General features: G+C 38.4%; 1 protein-coding gene across 2 annotated transcripts in view; it reads right to left on the bottom strand.

The window, feature by feature from the left end:
• The window catches only part of MRPL1 (mitochondrial ribosomal protein L1), a 107,273-nt gene that overhangs the window by 92,232 nt on the left and 2,037 nt on the right, over window positions 1-13,004 (bottom strand). Inside the window, exons 1-2 of one of the 2 annotated variants that reach the window (XM_067035888.1) lie at window positions 12,110-12,323; window positions 573-650 (exon numbers count right to left, since the gene is read on the bottom strand). The gene's annotated coding sequence lies outside the window, so the exon portion shown is untranslated. Of the gene's footprint in view, window positions 1-572; window positions 651-12,109; window positions 12,324-13,004 lie in introns of those variants that run through there. The other variant, XM_067035887.1, reaches the window with a different exon arrangement.

Raw genomic sequence — 13,004 nt, 5'->3', positions numbered from 1 at the left:
TAGAAACATAGTTGCATACGTTCTCTGTCCTCAAATTACTTCCACTCTAGTAATGGAGGAAAAAAACACTCCACTAATGAGGAGGTCATTCATAACCACTGAAATAGTATTTCATAGGACAATAGTCAGGGAGTGAAAGCAATCATCTAGTCATTTAAAAAATGAATGGCTGGTGAGGAAAAATAAGCAATGAACATGTAATAGAATCCTCCCTGTATGTGTTAGTTCAGGTTAAAAATTCTCAAGTTCCTTTAAAAATTGAATTTGCTCAGTTACATTGAGTCATTTATTTAGAGACAGCCTGAAGGTAGGGACATTAATTAGAACCAATTGTAGCAGATCCAAATCTAACACAGATCTCCACTTTAAAAGGCGGGGAAGGAGGGACTGCTGAACAGCCTCTTGTTTCCAGAAAAGAACTGTTCCAGAAAGATCAGAAAGGAAAGGCAATTATGAAGAGAAGCTGAATCAGAAGGTAAGAAAAGAATTGAACAGAAAGAGAATGGCTGCTCTAAGAAGTAATACAAAATACATCTGACAGTATATTGTTGTGGCTAAGTATATGCACTTACACATCAAAAAGACGTGGATTTGGATCCTGGCTCCCTTGAAGAAAGTTACTTGATATCTTTGAGCCTCAGGTTTCTCATCTGTAAAATGGGGAAAATAATACCTCTTACCTTAATATGGCTATCGTAAAGGTTAAATAACCAAATGCAAATAAAATGTCTGGGACATCGTGTGCTCTCAGTTGGTAGAATAATAATTATGATTATTTGGTAATTTAAGCAGACTGTGTCCTTGAATTCAGTGAAGAGTTGGTAATCCACTCAATGGAATGCTAAGCAATCTTTAAAATACATTCTACAATAGCAATCCTTAATTAGTATGTACCCCCTCGTGGGTGAGGGCATTTTGAGAATTTGTAGGGAAGGATTTTGGACATCATAATCACATGAGTAGCAGTGGGAAGTGATACTTTGGATTAGTGGACAGGGGCTGGGGGTGCTAGATGTCCTGGAATCCTCGGGAAAGTTCTGCACATAAAAGGATGCATGCCCTTGCATCCTACGTGATTTTCATATGTTCCTCTAGACATTCACGTAGGTAAAAAAATCCGTGTATATGATCTGAACCGAGACCTCAACTCCATTTTACCTAAAGCATAAATGGTTTTTTCATGTTTTTGTTTTTGGGTTTTTTTTTTGGCGGTACGCAGGCTTGTCACTGTTGTGGCCTCTCCCGTTGCGGAGCACAGGCTCCGGATGCGCAGGCTCAGCGGCCATGGCTCACGGGCCCAGCCGTTCCGCGGCATGTGGGATCTTCCCAGACCGGGGCACGAACCCGTGTCCCCTGCATCGGCAGGCGGATTCTCAACCACTGCGCCACCAGGGAAGCCCCATGGTTTTTAATATAACTTTTCTAGGACTGCAGTTATTATGTAAACAACAGAAAGAACGTATTTTGTTTTGCTTGGAATTTTACCAAGAGCAGTTCACCATCTTGGTAAAATCATGTGACTCCTGCCAGTGTCACTCCTATGACAAATCACCACGTCTGTCTATCAGTCTGCTTTTGTAGTCACGACATTTGCATTCAGACTACAGGAGAAAGATAAATACCATATGATTTCACTCTTATGTGGAATATAGAAAGCAAACAAACAAATAAACAAAACAGAAAATGAAACAAGTCAAACCAAACAACAACAAACGCGTAGATACAGAGAACAGAGGAATGGATACCAGAGGGGAAGCGGGGGGGAAGGGAAGGCGAAATGGGTAAAAGGGATTAACTGTATGGTGACAGACAGAAACTAAATTTTTGGTGGTGAGTACACTGTAGTGTATACACAAGCAGAAATATAACTTTGTATACATGAAACTTATACAGTATTATAAACACAAGCAGAAATATAACTTTGTATACATGAAACTTATACAGTATTATAAACTAGTGTTACCGAAATAAAAAATAAATTAAAAAAAGAAAGCTACTTATAGGTACAAACATCTAACTTTTTCACTCTGCCTTCCAGTGAAGTCATGCCTGATTATTTCATTATAAATTGCTTTGCTTTTAATTATCCTATACATCACAGCTAAGGCATTGTCTTTCTTATAAATTGTTTATGCATATACAATATATTATCTATGCATTTCATCTAAGGATAATAAAGAAGGTATTACAAAATATTTGTTATGAAAGGAGAGTGTTGGGTTTGATGGGGTAGAGAACTGTGCTCTAGAATTATATTTAAATGTCATGAAAATATATTAACAATATAGGATCAAGTGAAAAAAGTAGATTCAAAGCATTACCTATGGATTGACACCATTTTTATAAACAAAAAACAAACAAAATTTACAAAAACTCACACTCCCTTTCCCGTAATATCTTATGGGATCACAGCAACCCAACTGAAGAGGTCTCTTCTTATGTGCTCTATAGTTATATAGAGTTTTGACCAAATAAATTTTTAATTTCAATTAGGGAATTATAGAATTGTATTGTTTTGAGTTCCTGGGAATCAGATGGGAACGAAATATGGCTTCTGATCTTGGCTTTATTTTTTAAGGCAAGTCATTTAACTCTTAAAGGTCTATTTTTTAATCTGAAAAACTTTAAGATACATGATCAATAACACAAGATTTCCAGCTTTCAGGTTCAATGATTCTAAAGCAAATGTTTGCTGATGATAGGTTTAGGTAGTATTTCCCCAGCTATGCTCTACTTGGAGACATTTATGGATGTTAAGTAAATAGAGTTCTGTGGTCAATATATCAGAGAAAACACTGGGGTAAATGAAGTAAAACATGTTTCTGTAGGTAGGACTTTTCAATTTTTTTGTTAAGCTTAAGAGTATTGTGAGTTTTCAAGAGAAGTACAGTGTGTAGCATTTCCCATATATATTTGACCACAGAATCTCCTTGGTCCCTATACCCTGAGAATCTCAAGGAAATAGCGTTCTGCATAGCAGGTGTTGGGACACACTAATTTAGGATGATATATATTTTAATATATTTTACATAAGTTTTTTAAAAAATTAATTAATTTATTTTTGGCTGTGTTGGGTCTTCGTTTCTGTGCGAGGGCTTTCTCCAGTTGTGGAGAGCAGGGGCCACTCTTCATCACAGTGCGCGGGCCTCTCACTGTCGCAGCCTCTCCCATTGTGGAGCACAGGCTCCAGACGCGCAGGCTCAGTAGTTGTGGCTCACGGGCCTAGCCGCTCCATGGCATGTGGGATCTTCCCAGACCAGGGCTTGAACCCGTGTCCCCTGCATTGGCAGGCAGATTCTTAACCACTGCACCACCAGGGAAGCCCTACAGAAGTTTTTATTTTCAAAAGACTGACTCCCCATGGTTAATTTTCAGAAATTATAAGAAGCAATAGTGAAAACAGTTTTGTGTACTGATTGTCTTAAATATGTCAAAATTAGAACTTTTTAGTTAAGGTTAATACAAAGAAGGAACCGAAAAGGTTAACAAAAGAACAAAAATTGTAATGTGAGATGGGCATGAGTCATTTTAGAGCTAAAAGGTGACATAGAGGCTCTCTACACATCAAAAGGTTGATCTATTTCAAAAAAAAAAAAAAAAAATCTGTCCAAGAAGAAAACAAAACAAACCAGATTTGGTATGTCCATTCAGTCAAAATAGTTAAGTCTGAAAGTTGTTTATAGAAAAACTGCACAGTGTAGATATAGAAGGAATGTAATATTATATATGGAAAGTGGATAGGAAGAAATCAGATTATTTGAAATATTAGAAATATTGTGCTTTCTTGGTTATTTGGGGGGATTAGGCCACCAATATAGACAACCTAAATTCAAAAGTGGAGTATAATTCTAGAAAGAACACAAATAACAAGATTATCCCTGCTGCAGAAAAGAGCATTATTCCTTTAACTGATGATTATTTTAAAGGTCAGCTGGTGGAAGTTCACTGAATTTGTTTTGTGTAGGTATATCAGCAGTTGGTATTAGTTTAAAAAAACCCTAGTGTTTGACATTTCAAGAGTTATTTTAGATTACATGTTTTAAATTTCAAAATGCAAATTATTTAATGAGTGGAATATCTGTTGAAAATTTTTAACATCTAGTTTATTGGCCCTGCCATACAGTGTGCTTCTGGGCCACTGTTTACTGCACAAGATGGTTTATGAAAACCAATCTTAATAACATACCAAGTAAAACTTAATCGTGAAGGTAAGTCTACCATCAAAATAAAAACAAAACAAAACACTCAGATACTGGGTTCTAAAACCAACTTAAGGCTTAACTAATGTAGAAAGTCCTTAAGGGCAAAAACAATACAGAAGTCTATGTTTTACCAAATAGTTATTAGGACTCTACAGGCAAAATGTCATTGAGCTAGATTTCTGGGGGAGAAAACTGTAATCACTCTAGTCCAGGGTCCAGATTCATTGTCATCTCTTGTGAGTCAGCCAGATAGTATGTGTCTTCTGATGGGAGGTAACAAGACACACCAAATGTACCTGTGTTGTAGTCAAGCCAAAATGTTTAATTTCAATCCAATAAACTTTTGGATGTAACATTCGGTTTACAGAAAACACAGGGGATAGTGGAACAAACTCAATGAGAACACAAGGAAGCATTAGACAAACCAGAAAGGGTGACATTCTCCAGAACAATTGTCCTGGTTCCTTGAACAAGCCAGGGTCATAAAAAATTGACAGTGTTAAATAAGGAGAGAACTTGGCCATATTAACAAGATGCGAAGGGCTGCCGGGCTCTAAAGTGCAGCTCCGCACTTTCTCACATCAGATGGAGTAGACTGTATTTCTAGCTCCAAGAGGTTAGCTGGACATCTGGGCAGAGCTTCCTCAGTGCCTCTCATCGTGAGGACGTGGACTGCCATCCTCTCTCTGTCCCACCTGTCCCTGCCTGTCCATCATTCTCCTTCTTGCTGATTCAGCTTCTCACGTGCCTCAGGGTAAGTCAGCCAACTAGCCATTTTCATTTCTGTGGGAAAGAATCCCTGACTTGGGCCTCAGCCCAAAGAGTGTAGCTAGTTCAACAGTCTCTGTAGCACAGTATGGGACATATATTTAGAAGCTATATGATAAATGTCCTTCGTTGACAGGGAACAATCCCCCCAAAATGTCCTTGGTTTCTGAAAGAAATAAAAAAATGCTTTACAGAATTCCCCGGCTTCCCAGTGGTTAAGACTCCTTGCTTTTATTGTGGAGGGCACCTTGTTCGATTCCTGATTGGGAAACTAAGATCCCACAAGCCTCGGAGTGCAGCCAAAAAAGAAAGCTTCAAATAGAATGTTTAGAGAACACGAAATATCAATTCCTCACAATCCTTCAGGGAAATTATGGTACCATGCATGCTTTCAGAGTAATGTGGCAGACAGTGAAATCTTGATAAATGTACACTGTCTTCCCACTTCTTGGTTTCTTTAGGCACTTCTACTTCTCTATTGAATGTGCTGATATTTTAATTAAAAAGTACACAATAAAAATACAAAGGAAAATAAATCCAAAGGTTGAACACCTTTATTCTTTTGGAAATTTGGAATTTCATGGAAATTTTTCATCTGAAAAATCATCCCTATAGCAACTGACTATAACTTTATCAACAGAGTCACCTATCAGTGTGAAGCCTGGGTTGATGTCATATAATCTTTCTCGAATTTCAATCCCTAACTCATGCTTGCCACACAGAACTGCAGGTTGCCTTGAAAAACAAGAACAAGGAAAACAGAAAAGCATGTCCTTCCTCAGTGCTTTTAGCCAGAGAACACAGTGACATTTGGTATTTTTGGTGAAGCAGTTATGTGGGTCAACCCAGGCATTAGCATGTAATCTTCTTCCATCCACCAAAAGGGTTGGTCAGGTAAAAACATTAATTTAATTTATCAGGCAATTGTAAATCCTGTGCTATTAAAGGAAGGAAGGAAGGAGGAAGAAAAAAGTAAGGCAGGCGGGTAGGTTGGTTCTGGAGAACTGCTTAGGGTATGCTCTCAGCAAGCAAGTCATTTTAGCTGATAATAAAGAAATTCATCACAGGAAGAGAGCCAAAAGAGACATACTTTTAAAAACCATGTATTTGTCTTATTATAATAACATAATTACAAGACTTAATATATAGCATTTTTTGTTATTTTTATTTCTCATACTATTTCCACTTGGCTATCTTCATCTTCAAGTTGTTTAGGGTATGTAATATCCTGTTTTTGTTCCCCTGTTTTTGATAGACAAAGAATCTGTGAAATGAAATTCCTGGCAAATTGCCAAAGGTAGTAAAACTATTTAATGACATAATTGGAAGCAGAACACATCATGCCTGCCTCCCAACCCAGTGCAAACATATACGTGTATTTCTACAAGTTTCCAGGCTATGGTTACCTAGAGATTATTTGTGAAGAGATTTATGAATTAAACACATGCTTTAAGTATTTTCAACTTATGGTTATGTTTTTTTAATTATGTCAGTGTGTTTTGTTTTTATGATATTTTTACTTTAGATAGAATCTTATGAAAGAAAGCACAGTAGTTGCTCCTTGAAAACACCTTTGAAAAATTCAGTGTTAACACAAGTCAGCACAAACCTGTATACTATATTTATTAATTTAGTCAAGAAATATTTTCTACTCTTGTCAAGATTAACATTTACTATTTTACTTGTTTTCATGCCAACCCTGCAAGTACATATTATACTTATGTTTCAGATGAAGTTGAGCAATTTGCCTTGGATCATATAGTAAATGGCAGAGCCAGAATTTGTACCCAGAATGGTATTACTCCAAAAGCCATACGACTTCTACTACACCAAGTTAACACGCCAGAATCTCCTCTCTCAAAGTGCTGTGGGTGTTCCGATGGGGAGGAAGGTATATCTGGTTGGGCAAGGGTAGAGATGGAGAGGGATCCAGAAGGCTTTGTGAATGAAGAAGCATTGGAGCTAGTGCTTGAAAGATGTGATTCTTTTGATCGTGTGCAAATGAAAGGTTGAGAAGCGTAAGCCAAGAACAATGTGAACAAAGGTATAGAGTGGGAAAGTCAGAGCATATGTAGAGAACAAGTTTGGATGGAACCTAAAGTGAGTGAAGTGTAAATGTGCTAAATTTGGAAAGGTGTTTGAGGTTATAAAGATCCTTGAAAAAAAGGCAGTAGACAGTCTTTAGTACCAGTGGCTTACAATTATGGGTATGAATATAAAACACAAGAGTCCTAAAATTTCAATGGTATCTGGGTTAGGAGAATGACCCTCTAAAGAGGAGTTTTTGTTTGTTTGTTTGTTTGTTTGGTTTGCAAAGAGCAATGGAATCCTTCTACTTGATGACTGAGAATTTAAATATAGATGGTGTTTGCTGACCTTTGAGAGAGAGATTAATTATTGGTTTTTAAAAACAGAGCATGAAAGTTTTGGTGAAAGTATCTTGCTTCAATTTAGATAAACATAATTAGAAGTTTGCTAGAGTTAAAACTAGTTATGAAACTTAATACAATGCTTTAACTCTATTTCTTTGCACTAATCAACAATCCAGTCACTGTTGAGGTGATGGATTGTATATATGTTGTACCTACACTGAGGCTGCCCAGTGGTTTATTTCTGGTGTCAGTGTGTTTAACTAAAACACTATTTCCCAGCTTCCCTTTCAGCTATTTGTGTCCTGTCATTAAGTTTTGGCCAATGAAGTCGAACCAAATATTTTTTGGGTGAGCCTTCCAGGACAGTGCTTAGGAGTGGGGATAATTTTTGCCCTGCCAGGAAAATGGATAGGATAGTTGGGATCCCAATGGCCATAATATCCCTGATAGAAAGAAGCACCCATCCTTGCAGATGAATTAGAAAAAGTTTCTCCTCTGCATAGGTGCACCACTCACTTCTTGGTTGGGTGCCTTTGCAGTAAACAAACTGCACAACCATATCAGGTGGCCTTGGCAGCCATATTGGACGAATAGGCAGGAAAGAAAGGCATGTTCTAAAGATAGCAAAGCCAAAGAGAGGAGACGGGTTCCTGCTGACAATGGATGTGCCATATCGGCCCTGAATTGATTATTTTCAGACTTCTTTTATGTGAGACAAAAACAAAATTTATTTTGTTTGTGACTATTATTTCTGATTTCTTTTACTAGCAGCTAATTGCTAGTAAATTAAGACACGTGGTATGATTTGAGAAGTGCTACTATTAATTAACGAATTAAACAAATGTTCCTTGAGCATTATGTGTCAGACGCTCTGTGATGCTGTGATGTACTAGGGATAAAGACACAGCTTGCAGTCTAGGATGTGAACAACAAATGTGTACTTACATAGATAATTGCAGTACACTGTGATAGTGTTGTTGTTTGCATATTGCAAAAAACATCTGGCCAAGAGTTGAGTGGGGGCTGTCCTCTAACAGACTGCATTCACCCAGAGGGGGGAGGTTTTCTAATTCACCTCCACAAATGGGATGCTTTTTTAAAAAGATTATAATTCAACCAATAATAATGCCTTATTGTCGTTTAGTTCAGTGATTTCCAATTTTATTTTAACAGTAGTTAGCGTTCTTTGAAACAACTTTCATCAGAAACACCATGTATTCGTTCAGATGTTTTGGCTGTAGAGATCTAACTCAAATTAGTTTAGATATAGAAGAGAATTTACTACTTAATTTAATCACACTTATTGTAATAGAGGTGAGCATAGCGTGCTAAGGAAGTACACATTAGGGCTTTTAGAGAAGGCTTTACAAAGGCAGGGATGCTTGAGCTAAATCATGAAGGGTGATTTCAAGAGGAGGACAAAATAGGAAAGAGCACACCACACTGAGGAAATATTATGTGCAAAGATACCTAAGAAAGGGCTTCCCTGGTGGTGCAGTGGCTGGGAGTCTGCCTGCCAATGCAGGTGACAAGGGTTTGAACCCTGGTCTGGGAAGATCCCACATGCCCGGAGCAGCTAGGCCCGTGCACCACAACTACTGAGCCTGTGCTCTAGAGCCCTGCGAGCCACAACTACTGAGTCCGTGCACCTAGAGCCCATGCTCTGCAACAAGAGAAGCCACTGCAATAAGGAGCCCGTGCACCGCAACAAAGAGTAGCCCCCTGCTCACTGCAACGAGAAAGCCTGTGCATGGCAACAAAGACCCAACACAGCCAAAAATAAATAAATTAAATTAATTAATTAAAAAAAAAAGATACCTAAGAGAGCCTGTCCTGTTTCAGAAATGGCAAGTTCACTAAACGCCAGGGGTGAGAGAGATGGTCAAGTGGCTGCAGGTGGTGATGGTAAGTGAGAAGCAGATCATGAAGGGACCAATATGCTTGTGAAATTAGGTTTTAGTTTATAAATTACGGAAAGTCACTGAAAGATTTTAAAGAGCAGAGTCACATGAATGGCATATGTTCTTGGAGGATGCTGGGATTAAACTTAGTAGGGGTACATTAATAGACAAAATGCAAAAGCTCAGGTAAGAGATGACAGGCTAACTTAAGACATTAGCAGTGCATTGGGATGGAGGGACTAGAGTAATGAAAATATTTAGTAGGTCCCTTGGTAGATCATGGGGAGGATGGGAAGAAAAGTTAAGGATGCTTTCTAGGTTTCTGCGTTGGGTGACTATGTACATGATTACAGGGCCATTAGCATGGTGGTACCTTTTTTTTTTTTTTTTCTTCAGTATGCGGGCCTCATTGTTGCGGCCTCTCCTGTTGTGGAGCACAGGCTCCGGACGCGCAGGCTCAGCGGCCATGGCTCATGGGCCCACCCGCTCCACGGCATGTGGGATCTTCCCGGACTGGGGCACGAACCCATGACCCCTGCATCGGCAGGCGGACTCTCAACCACTGCGCCACCAGGGAAGCCCGGTGGTACCATTTTTAATGAGAGAGGGTCACACAAGGCCAGGAATAGATTTTGGAGGAAAGACAATGAGCTCAGTTTTAGACATACTAATGTTGACATATGAAGATTGTCCAAATGGAAATACCTAGGAGGAAATTGACAATATAGATATGAATGTGTGGCAAGAACCCTAAGTTGGAGATGTAGATCTGGGAGTTATAAGCATAAAGATGGTAGTTAAAACCTGGAGATATGACTATCTAAGACTCCAAGAGTGTGCTTGGCTCCAATAAGAAAAATATATGGAAGTCTAAAAGAGGAAAACGGGTCTATTATGGCCTCACCTCATGCCACCAACTATCTTCCCACTAAGCAGTGTCTGAAATTGCCATTTTGTGATTTATAGTTTTAAGTTACAGTTGTATCTCTGAGTAACTGCCTCTTAAAAATACCACTGGGGAGAATTAGACTAAGATGACAGGGTAGTATAATGAAGAGAACAACTGAACTAGATATCTAGAAATATCACCCAATGACTTGCCATTGACTGCCTGGGTGATATTCAGAAAGTCACTTTGCTTTAGGTTCCTCATGTGGAAAATGAGGAAGTAAGACCAGGTGACCTTCAACGTTTGGAAGACTACAATTCAAACAATAATAATGTCCTGTTGTAGTTTAGTTCAGTAATTTTAGACTTATTTAGCAGCAGTTAGCGTTCTTTGAAAGACCTTCCATGCAGAAACACAATGTATTACTCAGGATGTTTGGTTGCAGAGGTCTAACTCAAGTTACTTATCTGAAGAGAATTTACTAGTTAACTTAACTACACTATGTGCAGTTGGACCCCAAGGATGACTGGAACCTGACACTGGTGCACCACCAGGACTCACTCTCTACACTTCTCATCTCTGTGTGATGGATTCATTCTACACAAGGCAGAATGTAGCTGCTGGCCACTCTCAAGGCTTCCTTTTTCTTTCCTTCCTTCTTGCCTCAGACTACCACTATGGTGAACTAGCCCTTCTTCCCTTAGTTCTATCTGAAAACATTCTGGGGGAGAAGTCTGCTTGCTTTGGCTTGAGTCATATGTCCACCCTGTAGTCAAGAAGTTGGGGGACTCTCTTGAGCTGCAACTGCCACTAGAATCACCTGTTTATAGTACAGAAAGGAATAGTTTCCCCAAAGGAAAGGAGCATGGTTCATGGAAAAGGGAAAATTCTAATACAGTCAGTTAGATAGTCAATATGTAAAACAGAGGCTTTCTAGTTGAGATCCACCTATCTGGTCCTCTCTGTGTATCCTAGGTGGCTTCTGAAGCATAACTCTGAAGGCCCCATGAAGATCACTGGAGTACAATATTAAAATAATTGATTTTATTGATTGGCTAGTATGCCAGGTGCCTCCAAATCCTCGAAAAATTGTAGTGCTAGATATTTATTTGTGGTGGTGGTACTTACCTTCTAGAACATTTCTGGAATGTAGGGAAGTACTGGAAAGAATGGTGCTGACATAGATGGGGTTGGAGTGGAGATTCTGAATGTTCTCAAGGGACTTGAGACTGGGAGTGCAGAAAGAAGAGGCAGGAGGACACCAAAATGAACTTTGCCTACTTTGTCATTTTATCTAGGACAAGCATATCATATGGCACACTATTAAAAATGGTGGAAAATGTTTATCTTTGGCCAAGAGAGTGGAACTATCCTTGATGTCATCCACAGTCATTCTAGAGAAAGGAACAAATGGGAGGTTGATGGAAACAGAGAGTTGATGGACTGGAAGAGGGGTGGAGGCAATGAGTAAAGGCACCTTTCTAGGATGAATATACCCATGGTATACTGGTACCTCAAAAAATATTAGAAATGGGGATAGAGGAGGAGAGAGGAAGAGGAATAAGATGAGTAAAGATGGGAAGTTGGAGAGGAATGTAGTTCAGTAAAAGGTAGAATACATCATTGGAATATAGTTTGGAGGCCCTGTCAGGAAGTCTGGGAAGTAAAAATTCAAGATCATATTGATTAATACCTATTTAAAAGTTATACTAATGAATATCAGGTAAATTACACTTAATTATTTTATTAATTATACATTACTAAATAATTTAAATGTAACACTTTTTTTGAAAAGCTTTGTAGCTATTAGTATAAGTGTACTAAAATCAGTGAAATCAAATTTGTTTCTCTATAAAATAGTAATAAAGTTCTTAAATTACAAAATTTAAATCTTTGCCTTTTGAGCAAGCTGCTCAACAGAATTTCAGAAAACACACAAAGGAACATTGTTACAAGGGATCTTATAAGTCTACCTACCTGTGCTACCAACAGAAAAAACATGGAGAGATCAGATTTACTCAGATAAAATATTAATTGCTCGGGGCTTCCTTGGTGGCGCAGTGGTTGAGAGTCCGCCTGCCGATGCAGGGGACACGGGTTCGTGCCCCGGTCCGGGAAGATCCCACATGCCGCGGAGCGGCTGGGCCCGTGAGCCATGGCCGCTGAGCCTGCGCGTCCGGAGCCTGTGCTCCTTAACGGGAGAGGCCACAACAGTGAGAGGCCCGCGTACCGGAAAAAAAAAAAAAAAAAATTAATTACTAATTTGGAAAAGACACAGGTGGTCACTAGAACATCAAGTACTTTTGTTTTTTGAGAAGTAATGAACCAATTCTGTAATAATGCGAATAAACGTAAGTGTTTTCAGAACAAGTTGTACTTACACAGTGCTGCTATTAAACCATTTTGGTCAAAAAGACCTTACATAAGCCATTAGTTTTTACCTGGATAAATCACTTCTTTAAAGAGATACTTTCTTGAGTTATTTTTTTATTTTTATTTTTTTTTCAGTATATGCCTCTTTCTCTTTCAGTTCCCTAAAAATGCAATGTTCAAAATCAACTCTCTTCTTTTTTTCTATACTTTCTCTTTCATAGAATTGTTTTCTTATTTACTCTTATTTTAAAAATTGCAATATCTGTCAAACATGAAAAAGTCCCATGAAATAAGCTATCAAAATCAAGTTACTATTCTGTTGCAAACTTTGATCTACTATAAAACTACTTTTAAAAAATGGCTTAAGTGCTACTCTTTTGTTGTTGGAATGTCTTTGAATTGGAGTCTTGTGAGGGAGTTTTAAAAATATCAGCAAAGACTTAATTTCTCAGCATTTGTACAGGGCCAACTATTTGAAAATTATTATTTCTTTAACGTC

The sequence above is a fragment of the Kogia breviceps genome, chromosome 6 (assembly GCF_026419965.1).
Source record: "Kogia breviceps isolate mKogBre1 chromosome 6, mKogBre1 haplotype 1, whole genome shotgun sequence".
Lineage (NCBI taxonomy): Eukaryota > Metazoa > Chordata > Mammalia > Artiodactyla > Physeteridae > Kogia > Kogia breviceps.
Note: the sequence above shows the minus strand (reverse complement) of the source record. Positions and strands in the feature narration are given on the sequence as shown.